The following is a 15,289-nucleotide window of genomic DNA, read 5'->3' as shown; positions in this document are numbered from 1 at the left end:
TCATTGGTGTTGCTATGTATACACAATTACCTAACAACTACTTTCACAAAAAACTTTTTTTTAATTAAGACGTGACTCTTGTGGGGGATAATAAATTGTGGCTTAAATTATTTATAAGTGGGTGCGAGGAACAAAACATAACCCGCGACAAACAAACAAAAAAAAAAAAAAAAAAAACAGGAAAACAGGAACATAGGAAAAACAGATGGCAGGACTTCTGCTCATGTAAAGTTGTCAAAAAATTCGTAAGCTCACAAAATTGTTGTTTGTTACATGGTACAAAAGTTAAACATAACACAACATGAAAACTAATACAAATTTTCAACGTAGATATTATTCATATCATTGAGATTGATTAATTAATGAATTAATTGAGATTTAATGTCCATTTCCAGCACTTGTCTTTATTTAAGAGGGGGCATTAAAATGCAATACGAAACAGTACTCGACTTTTAATTCGAGTTAAGCACCTTTCTTTCGTAGAAATTAGTATTTTCACGATAATTATAATAGGAACAACGTAAATATTTCTTCATTTATTTCTACAAAAGTTAACAATTTATCCATTTTAAATTGTATAACAAGAAACAAATGAAAGAAAACATGATGTTTGATAAGAAAACATTGGGAAATGATTTTATGTTACAATTCAGAGGATAGTAGTTGGTTAATTAGAATCCTTTTAGCAGCTGGTCTGTTTGGAAAGTGGAATGGATCTCACAACTCAATGTGAGATCCGAATCACATTAGCTTCTGCCGAAAATTGAACATTGATCACTCGCGCTCGAGAGGATAATAGAATAGTGAAAATACTTAATACCCTGTTTTCAGCTGTGGCATTTTACATTTACAATTTTTGTGGTATTGTTTCCTAATCGAGCTGATAAAGGTTATTCAAAGAAATGTTCTCAGTCTCCGGGTAAGTAAGGACCTCTCCGCCAAAGTGTAAGATCCATTCCAGTATTTGAATATACGAATACATGATTAATAAACTGTTCAAATAAACCACTCGATTATTTCGTATACTACTTTAGATTTATTATGTGTAAAGTGGTTTTCTGTTCCACACTACTTTCCTGTTTCACAGTCAAGGGCGCTGATCCTAGGAGGGCAGGGGGGACCTAGGCTACCTAACTCTCATGTGGGCCCCTATGTATTTTTTATTGTTATATATATTTTTATGAATATACAATATTTGGCATAATTTGAATTCAGTTTGTCTTAAAATAGTCATATTTATCTTCTTAGACCCTTGTCTGCAACCAAACACACATCTGAATGCCCTCCCCCCCCCCCCTTCAAGTTAGAGAACTCGGCGCACTTGTTCACAGCTAGATACAACTGATTTTGCGGCGAATAGTTGGATATTACATTCATTGCAATTATTTTTCGCACAAATCACATTTTTACGTCACTATAACTGATACTTGTATAAAACAGATTGAATCTGTAAAATGATATGGATTGCTATGATCATTAATTAGAAAGAAAGTAATAATTGTGTAGAATTACTTAAATAATAAAATTTGATTAGGAAAGTTAATTAACTCAACTAATGATAATTTCTCCATAGAGACTTGTTTGAATTTACATGCAAGTATTTTAACTAGCAAACAGTTTTTGTGTAAATTCAAGAAACTAATTACTGTAAGTGAGTGGTTAACATATTGGACTATTAGCAGAAGATCCGGATCCGAGTCCCGGCAGGTCTGAACCTTTTAGCCATGCCTTAATTCCAATTTCAATCCACACTCACATGTAATAAGCATGATTTTCTCCTATGCAGAAGGAAAGAGATGTTGGAATTGGAAGAATGAGAGAATTAGAGTAGGCCCATGAATCGAGACAAAGACTGAAAAACGTATTTCTTTCAATTGTTCCAGATTTGATATTTTTCAGTTTATTTCAAACATTTTATAACTTATGTATGATCAGTGATTTTTTACTTTCGTATGTAATATGCAATAAAATTAGACATTTAACTCATAAAAAGTTATATTGTCTTTGATATATGGCACTCATTGGACAATGCGCTCCAAACAATAGAGATCAATCTAAAAAAAAAAAAAAATCGTTCATCAGTTGCACAGCAATAGCCTGTTTCAGTGCTGTACAGGCTTACCAACTGCTTGAAGAGTTATGTGTAAATTGGGTTGCATCTGCGTTTGTGGAGGTAGCAAAAGTATTGGACCCGACTTAATGGAGTTATAGCAGTCAGGAGTTCAACTACTTTTGTAAGCATGTTAATGTTGAAAGTTAAGTGTGTTGAAAAATATTGCACTGACCAAAATGCATGGGGACACTATTCTGTTTAATTGACCATGGGAAATTATTGATCACTGAATGTGAGCACGTGCCAATGGTAACTGGATTATAGTTTCTTACCCTTGAGTTTCTTATACGATACATCGAAGGCACAAGGGTGTAAAGTCGTCTCTATGGGTAGGATCGTTGATGGTGGATGTCAAGTATACGACGTGATCTGGCTCAGTTGCTTCAGAGTCTTTGCAGAGTGTCGACCATACCCGAATGAGTTTTTTATGGTGGCGTCAGGAATCAAGCTTTCAGATGATTTACAGGTGAGGAAAATGGTACTAAAGTAGTTTCAAAGTTATTTATCCGAACAATAAAAGAAACACGCTTTCCACTTGTCACGAACTTTTGGTACGCGTAGAGCTTGAGCTTGATTTTTTAAAATAGTATAATATTCGGTAATGAGTTTCGGCAAAGCACAATGTCACAACATTGCCTCAGCATCTCTATAATATATACCTGGCTTCGTATGACTTACTTCTTCTCTCTCGGATAAAATAGTATAACTAAAAGGACATTACTATGGGACGGTGTAATAAGTACAAGCACCTCAATGAGACACTACTTGAAAAACAAATCTGGTTACAGACACCCAGTGGGGGTATACCAAGCGTGGCATATACTCGGACAACGGTGTATTGGTCAAAGGTGTCTTATTTTGAAGAATTTTAAGGCATCGTATACATATCTGCATTTATTGTGAATGTAGTTCTGACGCTTTCTGGCGAAATCAGTCATTCAATCAATCCCAGATTCTCTTCTCAAAAAGTTTTAATGAATCTCTTTCACATCGTTTCAAAATCATGTTTGAATAAACCTATCTGATACCATTAACGAATTTAAATTATTTATGATCGGATAGATATTAAATATGATATAACTAAACTAAGAAATACTCAGTGGCAAGACAAGAACCATATGATAGATGACTTTAAATCTTTGATACATGACTATTCATTTTTTTTATGAATGTATAACATAAATCTCTGAGGACTGTGTTTAAAATAGAAGTACCCATATATTAGTTTAAACATATAATCGCTATATATTTTTAATTCATTTACATAACTTGAAGCATAAGACTTAGCTTCCATATTTCTTGACATGAAAAGAAGGATAATTCCATCAACTCAAGTAGACGAATAATTTACATTTGCAGTCATTATATTCAAAGATAATAAAGATCTATTATGGGAAATACACACAAATTCTGATTTGTCTGAATGATTAGAAAGAACACCAGAATCACTATAGTTAACTTTTTTTTTTTTTTTTTTTTTGTGAATTCTGAAGAAGAGAATGAAGAGCCAGATTTCATCAATTGAGCTGAATATTTCGTTTTGTAATGCTATAACGCTAGGTAGCTTTCAACTCTCCAAAATCTCATTGAAGGGCGAGCTCAATGGAGGGAAGGATAGATTTGCGGATATGCAATAAAAACTATTATTTCAAAAACTAAACGTAGTTTTTCTTCAAATTAGGGATGGCTACATTTTCCGAAAAAACTGAAAACGGAAAATATTTTTTTTTCGGAAACCTGAAAATTGAAAACGGAAGACGGAAAATTTTCCGGAAAAACGAAAACGGAAAATTTTCCGGAAAATCGAAAGACAGAAACTCTACCAGAAAATTGGAAGACGGAAAATTTTTCGGAAAAAACGTAAAACGTAAAATGTGATTTCCCGAAACCGGAAAACTCTTTTTCCGAAAATGGCCATCCCTACTTCAAATATTCAATAATTAACAATTTTATATAATAATAATACGAATATCATGGTTGATTAGCTAAGGACAGAATTTTGCTAATGCACTTATCTTTTGTAAACTTCAAATCTCGCAGTTCATATCGATTTACATATTTGAAGATTTGTTTTTACAATATTGATGTTTTGCAGGGGATAACAACCAGTATTTAAATCACAAGTAAATTTGTCTACAAAGGACTTGCCGTTTTGGTTCTCAGCTTTCCATTTGGTTGTTACACCATGCAACTTTTCCGTAAATTTATGATTTATTAAGATCTATACAGGCTACTACCACTGTTTTTATGCTTTGCTTTTTTTTTTTTTTTTTTTTTTTTGGTGAGCTTATGTCCCGGATTGGTTTAAGAAGAAAAAAGTCTAGTCAACTTAAACATGCAAAGACAAGAATTCAAGAAAATGACAGTTTTTATCATAATAATAGAGTTTCTCGAATAATGAGAGTAATCAAATAAACAGAAAGAGCCTACTATTTACATGGAAATTTTTACTCTGTCGTAATCAAAGTCAAAGAAAAAAAAAAGATTTGAAACTTAACTGAAAGCGTGAGAAAAATTGTGACAAGTGTCACGCATCTATTTTTTGCATCAAGAAAAAGACGTGTGCGGAAATGATTATGCGTAAAGAATGCGTGTGTTCTTCAATATACAAAACAGTTTTGAGTAGAGGAAGAAAAAAGACGAAGAAGAAGAAGAGAAAAAGGTTTTTGACCGTTCCCAAAGGTTTTCTAAAAGAGACTTCTTTACTTACATGGGGAACAGTAAACATACACACTAAAAACATTTAATATTTTCTCAAGAAGATTTTCACTTGCTATGTTTTTTCTTCTTTTCTTGTTTCCTTGTATAAAAACGCCTCCCTCTCTATGTTATCTCTATCTAATATCATTTCTTTTAATCATGAAAAGAAAGAAAAAAAATATTTTCACAAACACAAATATATTTCTGAGTTATTTCAATACTTGACTCGCTAAGCTTCGTTGTTGTTTGGAAAAAAATATGCAAACTTTTACTTTCATCCGTTGTTCAAAAATCAAGGTCACTGTTTGAAGGATTTGCTGTTTCCTTTTCTTCTTCTTTTTCTTCTTCCCCTCCTCTTCTCCCCTCTTTATTTGTATCATCGAACTCGTTATGTATTTTCTCTTCCTCTTTTTTCTCTTCTATCTTCATCTTCAAAAAATGAAAGTTGTTGTTATTGTTTGGAGTAGCTTTTAAAGGTTACGAATGCCAATGTCTCCTTTTTGCATGATTCATGATTCATACATTTATTTCGCTTGGGAAAAATTAGAAGAAGAAGAGAAAAAGAAATTTAATTTTTGAGTTTAAGCAAAATTTGATACAGTTAGTACAGATTAAAAACATCGGTTTAACATGGGCCACACACACATTTTTCATTATGAGGCTCTCCTAAATTACTCAATCAACAAGAGGAAACTCAAGATTTCGCTTAGAAACAATATTAATTAACCATCCGTATATCTGTCAAGAACCTACTTGATTTCAAAATTGAGATGTGACAACACTATTTAGATGTATATGCTGAACCGTGAAAGCTGGCCAATATAACAATGTTTTCTTCTGAATGCTAAATAAACTGTTTTGAAATGCTGTAAAGTGCTTATTTAAATTCATAACTATGATAATCAATTAAGAACGTATAATTACCTTCAGATTGCAATCAACTATCACATCTGCGTTCGCATATTTATGTTAATACTCCAAACTGTTGTGAATTAACAATTGAAATCGGTAAGCCGTCTTTGTGGATTATGAACTGGTCATTTGTATGAGTTCGTTTGTGGTCCTCTGGAGTGCACATCGTCATCTTTGGGAAGGCAGGAAGCTATTGCCCTCCCTGAGTTTCAGAAGTCAATAATTTTAATCGATTATTATATACTAATATAGTAATAAAAAAAAAGTAAAATTCTTATGTCGCAGAAGTATCTTGCCTTTCCCTGGCAAAATTTTTAATGACGCTACTGATTGTGAGGAATTAACCCACATCTATTTTCGTTTCTATTCGTACAATATTGGACAAAAATTATGAAGTCAAGAGAATCTTCGTTTTCCATAATGGTGATTCCAGATTACTAACAGAAAGAGGCCCGAATTGATTCCTCTGTCGCTTTTCGTTTTCCGAAAAATTTTTCGTTTTTCGTTTTTCGAAAACTTTTTCGCTTTTCATTTTTCGAAAAATTTTTCGTTTTTCGTTTTTCGAAAACTTTTTCGTTTTTCGAAAAATTTTTCGTTTTTCGTTTTCGAAAAAGTATTTTTCGAAAAAATGTGGCCATCCCTAATAAAGTTACTAGTGATAGGTAGTCTTGTATCGCTTAACCTCGTATCTGTGGTTTTTCAAGCGTATTTTTCTGATTATACATGTAATATTTATATAAGTAAAAAATTAAAATATGTCAACCGTAATTACAATTGATATATGCGTAATATGGTACATTAGAGAATAATGGGGCATTTTACGGGAGTTCCTGTAAACTTACTTAGTAAAATAATCCTTAGAAAAAATGTTACTTAAGCAAAATTCAATTTCTTTCATAACCGATAGAATGTGTACATAAAAGACAAATATTAACCCATCCCTGGCACGGAACATTGTTGGGACATAAACGATACGGTTGGGTAGATCAGGCCCACTGCTGTTTCAGATGAAAAATGTCGAAGTAGTTTAGGTTTCATATAATAAACTCTGCTTCTTTAATAACAGAAAAAATATCTCTTACACTGAAAAATTAAAAAGAAAAAGAAAGAAAGAACTTCGAAAGATTCATAAAAATAACGTATAATTCGAGGGTAGTTTAACACTAAGATAACGCCAACATGTCACCTTCATTCCGTTGGTTTTTTGATTCCCAAGATGTGATTTCCCTACTATTAATACACATGTCTGAGTAAAACAATCTCGAATATAAATAGCTGGACTAAGCACATGATAGTTTTACATTTGCAATACACTAGTTTTAGAAAAGAGTTTTGTGCTGGTATGTGTAAAGAAGTAACTGGATAGCATTCATTTTCTCTTCATTTTTTTTTTTTTTTTTTGAATTCATACCTCTATACTACACTAAAACTTTTGCACTTAACTAAAAATTAAGATCTTTAATGTCGATGCTCCTTGTCAAGCGTATACTATTTATTCATATACCATAATCGTGCTTATGCTGATTCTTGGTGTTTTGTTTAATTTATATTATGATTCATGCAAACTCTAGTAGAATTTATCTTCCTTCATTTTATGTTTTCCTTAATACATTTTGTAACTTCATGTAATATTTTGGTATCTGGATGTCAAACATATAATACCTAGTCATATACTGTAATTATGCTTATACTGTTTTAATAGATGCTTTTTAAAAATATATTTTTTAAATTTAGAAACTACAAATTTTGTGTCATTTCTTGTCAGTACTACCAACATAATTTCGCATTAGACAAATCTTGAGTTAACATCTGTAAATTCAATTGCCTAAGGTTATTAAAATCTTGAATAGGCGAAAGTTGAAATCACCCTTTATTTACTTTGGTTCTATAGATTTACAACAATAATTTTTTGATAACTGTAATTACAAGTTCTGGGAATTACATAATTTTAAACAGTGTTGCAAACTTTAACAGTTTTCAGCGTATTTCCAGAAAGGTTTGAGATAACCAATTGCTGTAAACGACATTGTGATTATCAAATCTATTGAAAACCATTTACACAATTCGATGAAATACGTATCTGAAGAGTTTCTCGAAATAAATGCTTTGAAGGAAATCAAAATTGTAATTCTATATAACTTTCTTTCTATTCTTTCGCAATCCGTAGTATCATGATCATATTCATAATATTATACAGCAAAGTACTTTGGATATGCATTGGCCCATCTATCTCACTTGCGTTACTATTGTTTGAGAGGGCACCACAATTTGGATGTTTCTGGTAAGCGTCCTTTGTTCGCTAATACTGAATAATATATATTACACTGAAAGTTCTCGTTTAACATGTAGATTTGAAATTTGTAATAACCTGACGTAGTATTATTTGAAAAGTAAAACTTGTTGTTGGGTTAGCAATACTGTTCACCTTTTGGTACCACAGAGTATGGCAAACAATATCTCCTTGTTGATATTTGTATGGTACGAAACCCTACTAGCAAGAAAGCTTTCGGCCAATTGGCGCGCGCTTGGCTTTGGCTTTCTACGCTTGCACTTGAAACGCATGCTTTCATACAATCAGCCTTTTGTTGTACTTGCAATTGAGGCTTTAGACCGTTCGCAGAGCGTCATATTATAACTGGCCGTTCATTGGCTAATGACTTGACTTGAAATGTCAAACGCTTGCGTCAAGCTTGAATGGAACACTGACTGCAAAGTTGCATCCATGTAACTTCCTACTGGAATCCAACTTATGGCATGCTTGCCCGTTTTCCAATCAAGTGGATACAAGTTTGGCCGATTTGCAATTCAAGCTTACAGCAAGCGATTTGCAAGTTCTCTCTGCTGCTAAGGAAATGTTTTTGTCCATAAGTTTAAAAGCAACAAGATTGTGTCAGATAAATGCTAAACCCAGTTTTTCACCAATGTGTCTACCCACTTGTTTTAATTACGCAACCTCAGTGTAGTCTGTTAATATTCTTTGGAGACATTAAAAATTTTCGTTCAACAGTTCAAGACAGAAATTTAATTTCTCATTCTTAACACAGGGTTCTCATTCAATATGATGGTGAAAATATCTAATGTGAAACAAAGTGAGGGAAGTTTTGAACAATTAAATCTTTAATCTGAAAGAAAGTGAGGGGGCTTCGAAGATGAAAATATCTGTTGTGAAACGAAGTGAGAGAATTTATGAAGCTGATTCTTACAACTTGAAATTATAGGTCTAGTATTGATCATGTTATGATATCATAAAATGATTATAAGTAGAGACCGGATGTTTAGGCACTAAAAACCTGTAAAATAGGCAGGCAAATAGGCACTAAAAATTTTAAAAATAGGCAGTAAAATAGGCACTAAAATGTAACTCGAAATAATGAAGATAAATACTCAATACCATTAAAAAATAGGTTCAGGTCATAGATAATGTTCAAAGAATATAGAAACATACCTGTTTGTTAATACCTTATTTTATTGTACATATAAAAACGAAGCTTGTTATGTATTCATACATACTGGGTGAACCTAAAAAATCTGCACATACTTCGGAAGGTGATTCGTGATATCAAAAGAAGACATGTTGCATAATGCATATCAAAAGAAGATAATAAGTCCTGTTACATGTTATGGAGTTCCGCGTCGTGTACGAGTGACAGGGGTGCCATCTTAAAATTGAAAATCGAATTCTGACAATTGGAACGAGACATAAAAGTGTGCACATACTTCGGGAGGTGTTTTCTGACATTCAAGAGGACTTTTTGTCTTCTTTACATGTCACGAATCATCTGTCGAAGTATGTGTACACTTTTATGTCTCGTTCCAATTGTCAGGATTCGATTTTCAATTTTAAGATGGCACCCCTGTCACTCGTACACGACGAGGAATTCAACTACATGCAACAGGACTTTTTGTCTTCTTTTCATGTCACGAATCACCTCTCAACGTATGTGCACACCTATCTGTTCCGTTCCAATTGTTAAGATTTGATTTTCGATTCCAAGTTGGCACCACTGTCACTCGTACACGACACAGAATTCGACAAAATACAAGAGGACTTTTTGTCTTCTGTTGATGTAATTAATCACCTCCCAAAGTTTATGCACATCTTTGTAGTTCACCCTGTATGTACATTGTAACGTAGCACGTGTTTGTATTTACAAACACTTATACGTATATATGCGTCTTTATTTATGTTGTATAAATTGTATATTTTCCCAATGAAGGCTTATTTTAAAGGAAATGCATAAAATAGGCAACATTAGGCACTAAAGCAATTATTTAGGCAGTAAAGGTCGAAATAGGCAAAATAGGCAAAATAAAATTGGCTTAAATCGAAACTATAACCCCCCACATAAACTTTGAAACATTATTTTTGATCATATCTTTAATATTAAAGAATAGGCATTTTGCCTGACATCCGGTCTCTAATTATAAGTATGATCAAATATTGCAAGCTATGTTCAATTCATTGTCATGGTGATATTTTTTTCCTATACAACACACACGCATGCTCTACGTAAAGATACGGCATGGTTTTCCCTTGTCTTTCACCGATTAAGAACTATCTTTGTTTTTTTTTTCTTTTTTCTTCCAATACTCTTTTCTTTTTTTCGTTACCTACTGTCATCGCAGCCACGCATCCCTACACTTTTCTTGTGAACACAGTTCCGCACTGTAAAAATCCTCTTCAGTCTAACACATCGTCATAAGTTTAATTAGAGTTGAGTCAGGGAGCCATGCCGTCCTTCTAACTGTTGCACATAGGTAAAGATCATTCAATTCTCAGAAGTCAGGGGACATGGCAGTGACGACGTTAGAGCGGGAGAAGGGGGAGGGCGCCCCCGGAAAACATCGTCTGTCCCTTGATACCCCCAGATATGCTGTATTCTAATGTCAGTAAAATAATATAAAACTATTAGGCCTATTTCCTATTTACAATATATATATATATATATATATATATATATATATATATATATATATATATATATATATATATATATATATATATAAAGAATGTTACAAAGATGTGCAGGTGTAGACTGAGCCGTGGGGTAATCGGGAAAATTTTCAATGCGTCCTCTCCTTTATGGCAACTCGCGAAAAAAAAATGTGTTCAATAATGAAAATAAAATGATTACTTTTCATGTAATATTTAGATTTCTTTTCTGGAATGATATATACAATCATTGAATTACCATTGAGCCATGTTCGGATCCAGGGGGGGCGATGTAAATAAAATCCATCCCAGAGTTTGGATCTCTTAAAAGTAGCTCTAACTGACAGTATGACAACTCCCCCCCCCCCCAGAAATCGGTCCTGGATCCGTCCCTGATGTGAGCCCATGTTACTAACTACTGTCGTAGGTAAGGATGGATAACTTGTTGCAGGGACACTGCGGTTGAATTCTGAAATCAAACATCAAACTGAAACAGAATCTTAATATATTTCATCAGTGAGAGATCTGGATTTAATGTTATGTTTCTGTCTGTTGGTGTTATTGTAGAGACTATGCAATAGATGGATTCAACGACTAAATAATCCCAAGAAGGTAAGTTGTTTAAACTAAGGTACTATAGTTAATTTAGACGAGTAGCTTATTTGTGTTTTATATTTGTAAATGACAAACAGCAATACAATTTTATTTTTTTAATTATAGTATTAACTACTTACATTGTGTTTAATTCAAGTATCATGTGAACGTTCTTTCTCAGAGCTTAAGTACACAAAAACAAGGCTCTAATCACGATTCATTAATGAATACCTGGTATCCTTATTATGTATTCTGAATCCTTGTTATAAACTTAGGAAGAGACATTTTGACCAAAATCAACAACAATGTCATTTTAAACAAAATGTGTAAGAGGAAGCACAGAACTCGTTAAACTTATATTTTGTTAATAGAATTTGCCTGTAAATGTAATTTAAAAAATAGTCATTATTATTTTGTAATTTATGTTTTCCGTCATGATAATAATATGTGATATATATATATATATATATATATATATATATATATATATATATATATATATATATATATATATATATATATATATACTTAAAAGTTTAGGCTTTTTTTGTTTGTCTTTATTTCAAACTTATGCTTTCTGTTAGTTAAAATCATACATAGTGATTTCAATCAGTTTCTGGACTATCTCGAAACAAAGTACTTAACGATACGAGAAAAATTACGACGTACTGTGTTACGACGTTAATTTTCTACCATATTCATTCACGCGCTACATATTCCTGGCATCGGTCGTAGAGGGTTAGGAACGTCGTAACAAAGTCGTCCTCGAAAATGGTGTTCAGCACTGCAGTCATATTCGGCATTTTTGTTCGTTGTCATTCTTGAGACAATGGAATAACATACTGCAATCAAGTTTTGTTTTAAATGTGGTAAAACTACGACTGAAATGTACAGAGTGAAACAGTATACGTATGGTTCATGATTAACGTAGCAAAAACAAAGTGCACCGGCCCACACCAACTGAACCACCTCTAGTTTTTATACTGTTCTGGATAGTCATGATAGGTCTATGTTGCCGTGAAAAGCTGAATCGTTTGCAAAACATAGCATCTTTTTATCTGTTACAGTCTTCGTTCTGTGGCGATACACGTTGAAATCGGAAATAACTTATTTTCACCACTTTCGATTTGAATAAAACGTTAACAAAGAAGATGGAACTTACTCTTGGGATGCTGAATGAATTGCAAATAAATAAATAAATAAATAAAAAATAAAAACATAAGACGCTGAATCGTTTGAAAAAATAATCGCTTCTTGTTATGTGTTATCATTTTAGTTCTATGGCGATAGAAGTTGAAGCCGGAAATGAATAATTTGAACCACTTCTGGTTTGAATAGAGAGTTAACGGAGGAGATAGGACCTATTCTTGGGACACTGAATTGTTTATCAAAAAAACTTTTCTCGATTTTTAATAGCGTTTTCGCTCTGACATTTGTCAACAGTCTAAAAGGAAAAAAACTAGATAAAGTAATACTAAAACCAAAGGATAAACAAATAACGAAGTCCGATCACATAAAGTCTGGACTATTTACTAGATCAGCGGTTCCTGAACATCAAGACATTGTAACATATTTGTTTAATTTTTGTTAATAACAATATAAATTATAATAGTCTAAGACTATACGTTTCTATAAGCAGTGACTCCATGTAGTAGACTCAACGGTGCCGATTTTTCAAAATTTATGTGGGTGCATATCAATAGCGGGACGTGTTACATTTTTCACAAAGTTTTTTGATTGATTTCCTTTTAGTTCAGACCTTTTATAATCACTGTCATAAAGGTCTGCGCTGCGATAAAATAAAATATACCAGTACTATAAGGATAAGCGCAAAAATGATTAGAAAAGCTGGAAGCTTTCAGAATGTGGGTGTGGAGAAGAATGGAGCGAATTAGCTGGGTCGAACGGAAAACGGATGAGAGGGTATTAGAAATGCTAGGGGAGCAAAGAACAATTTTAGATATTATTAAGAAGAGGAAGAGAAACAGGTTGGTACATTGGAAAGAAGGAACTGTATCATGAAGGACGTGCTCCTAGAGGGTATGGTGGCAGGAAGAAGAGGGAGATGGCGAAGGAGACTACAATTAATGTATGATATAAAAAACATAAAAATCTATGTGAAGGCGAAGAGGTTAGCGGAAGACCATGGAGCATGGAAGCTTCTCAGTTGCAACAAGTGACCTGCCAGTAATGGCAGAATACCTATGATGATGATGATAAGAATAAGTTGGGGCTGCCCTAGCTCAGTCGGTAACAAGGTTGACTTAAATGCAAGAGATACGGGTTCGATCTCGGGTTCAAGGTTAAGAATAAATTACTGTAATTCATGTTCTCAACATTTATAATCATAACATTAAGTGTATACTGTAAGCAATTTACATGATGTGCAATGACTGCAAGGGGCGTGGGAAGGAAATGAAAAAAATGAAATTTTTAAGTTTTACGTTCAACGGTTATGCCAGCTAGGCGAAAAGAGACGGTGATGATGAGCAATGAATGAAATGATGGAATGAAGAATGTGGGAGGAAACGTGAGTACTCCGAGGAAACCTACGCACACGGTATTTGCCCACCACAGAGTTCACTTGGCGGGAGCGAGGCGTTGGAAGGATTGACGAACTCTATCTATTCTCAACATGTTACTAAAAGAAAATACTACATTCATACAAATTAAAATGACAAAATAATCTTCATAAAAGCAAATAATTTTATTGGTATTGCAGAAAGAACTTCCAAGGATTTTCATGTGAACATAATCTACAAAATGAGTAACTTAAGTGTGTTGCTTGGTTGCCTTTGCACAACACATTTCAAATATCTTTACCAATCAATAATCCCACCGACAGCAACATTGCTCAGTTAAGTCTACTCTTACGCGCCGACTACGTGGGTGCTCCGGGACTGCAGCACCAGCAGAAATAATCTTGTGGGTGCGTAGCACCCATAAAATTTTTATTTTTACAGAAACAAAATAAAATAAATATTTCTCACTTGCCATTATCAAAAAATAATATGCAATTAAAACATGGAGATGGAAGTTAAAATTTCTGACATCTGTAACTTTAGGCAAAGGACATAAGTTTTATTTCGCCATAGAAGCATGTCACTTGTACTAAAGATTGAACCGATATAGGGTCAAAGGTCAAATTTCGATTTTTTTTCCTTATGGGATTGCAATGGTAAATTCTGAAAGAGCCTGAAAAAACGTAAATCGAAGTGATAAAGAAAAAAGTTGTATGGTATGATTCTATGTCGCAAGCCAACCAAATATGCGTCAATCAAGTGCCATGGTTAGAGGTCACTGTCAGATCAAGGTCACTGGTCACCTTCAGAACCCGTTTGACATGATGAGGTACGGACATTGCGTTGTTTTCAGTGTATTCAAATGCGTTCTCAAGATGACCTGTGACCTTGATCTGACCGTGACCTCTGCCTTGACACTTGATTGACGCATATTTTGTCGGCTTGCGATATAGAATCATACCATACAGCTTTTTCTTTGATATCACTTTGATTTACGTCTTTTGAGGCTCTTTCAGAATTTACCATTGCAGTCCCATAAGGAAAATATCGAAATTTGACCTTTGACCCTATATCTCTTCAATCTTTAGTACGAGTGACATGCTTCTATGGCGAAACAAAACTTATGTCCTTTATCTAAAGTTACACCAAATTGCACGGCTTTACCTCGTACCACTTTTGCACAGTGAACAAATGAAATTGACACACGAATTAATCAACCCTCTGTATATGCGTGTGTGTGTGTGTGTTTTATATATCTATCATTACTCATCAAGGTTATGTTGAAGTTCAAAAATGGCGATGGGGCAGATTTTCCAACAACGTACGGGACACGTATTCCAATATTTTTCGGGTCTCAGTCAGTTTCTCTAATTTTAGTAGGACTATAACAAATGCATGTAGGGCCTACTGTGTAAAGAAATCTCCGAAATAACAATGTATGGTATAAAATAAATAGCCCGTGATCAGGCACGTAGCCTGGGGGACGTAAAAAAAACTAATGTTATTCTATGCTTG

This window comes from Thermobia domestica, chromosome 9 (genome assembly GCF_964235325.1).
Source record: "Thermobia domestica chromosome 9, izTheDome1.hap1.1, whole genome shotgun sequence".
Lineage (NCBI taxonomy): Eukaryota > Metazoa > Arthropoda > Insecta > Zygentoma > Lepismatidae > Thermobia > Thermobia domestica.
Note: the sequence above shows the minus strand (reverse complement) of the source record.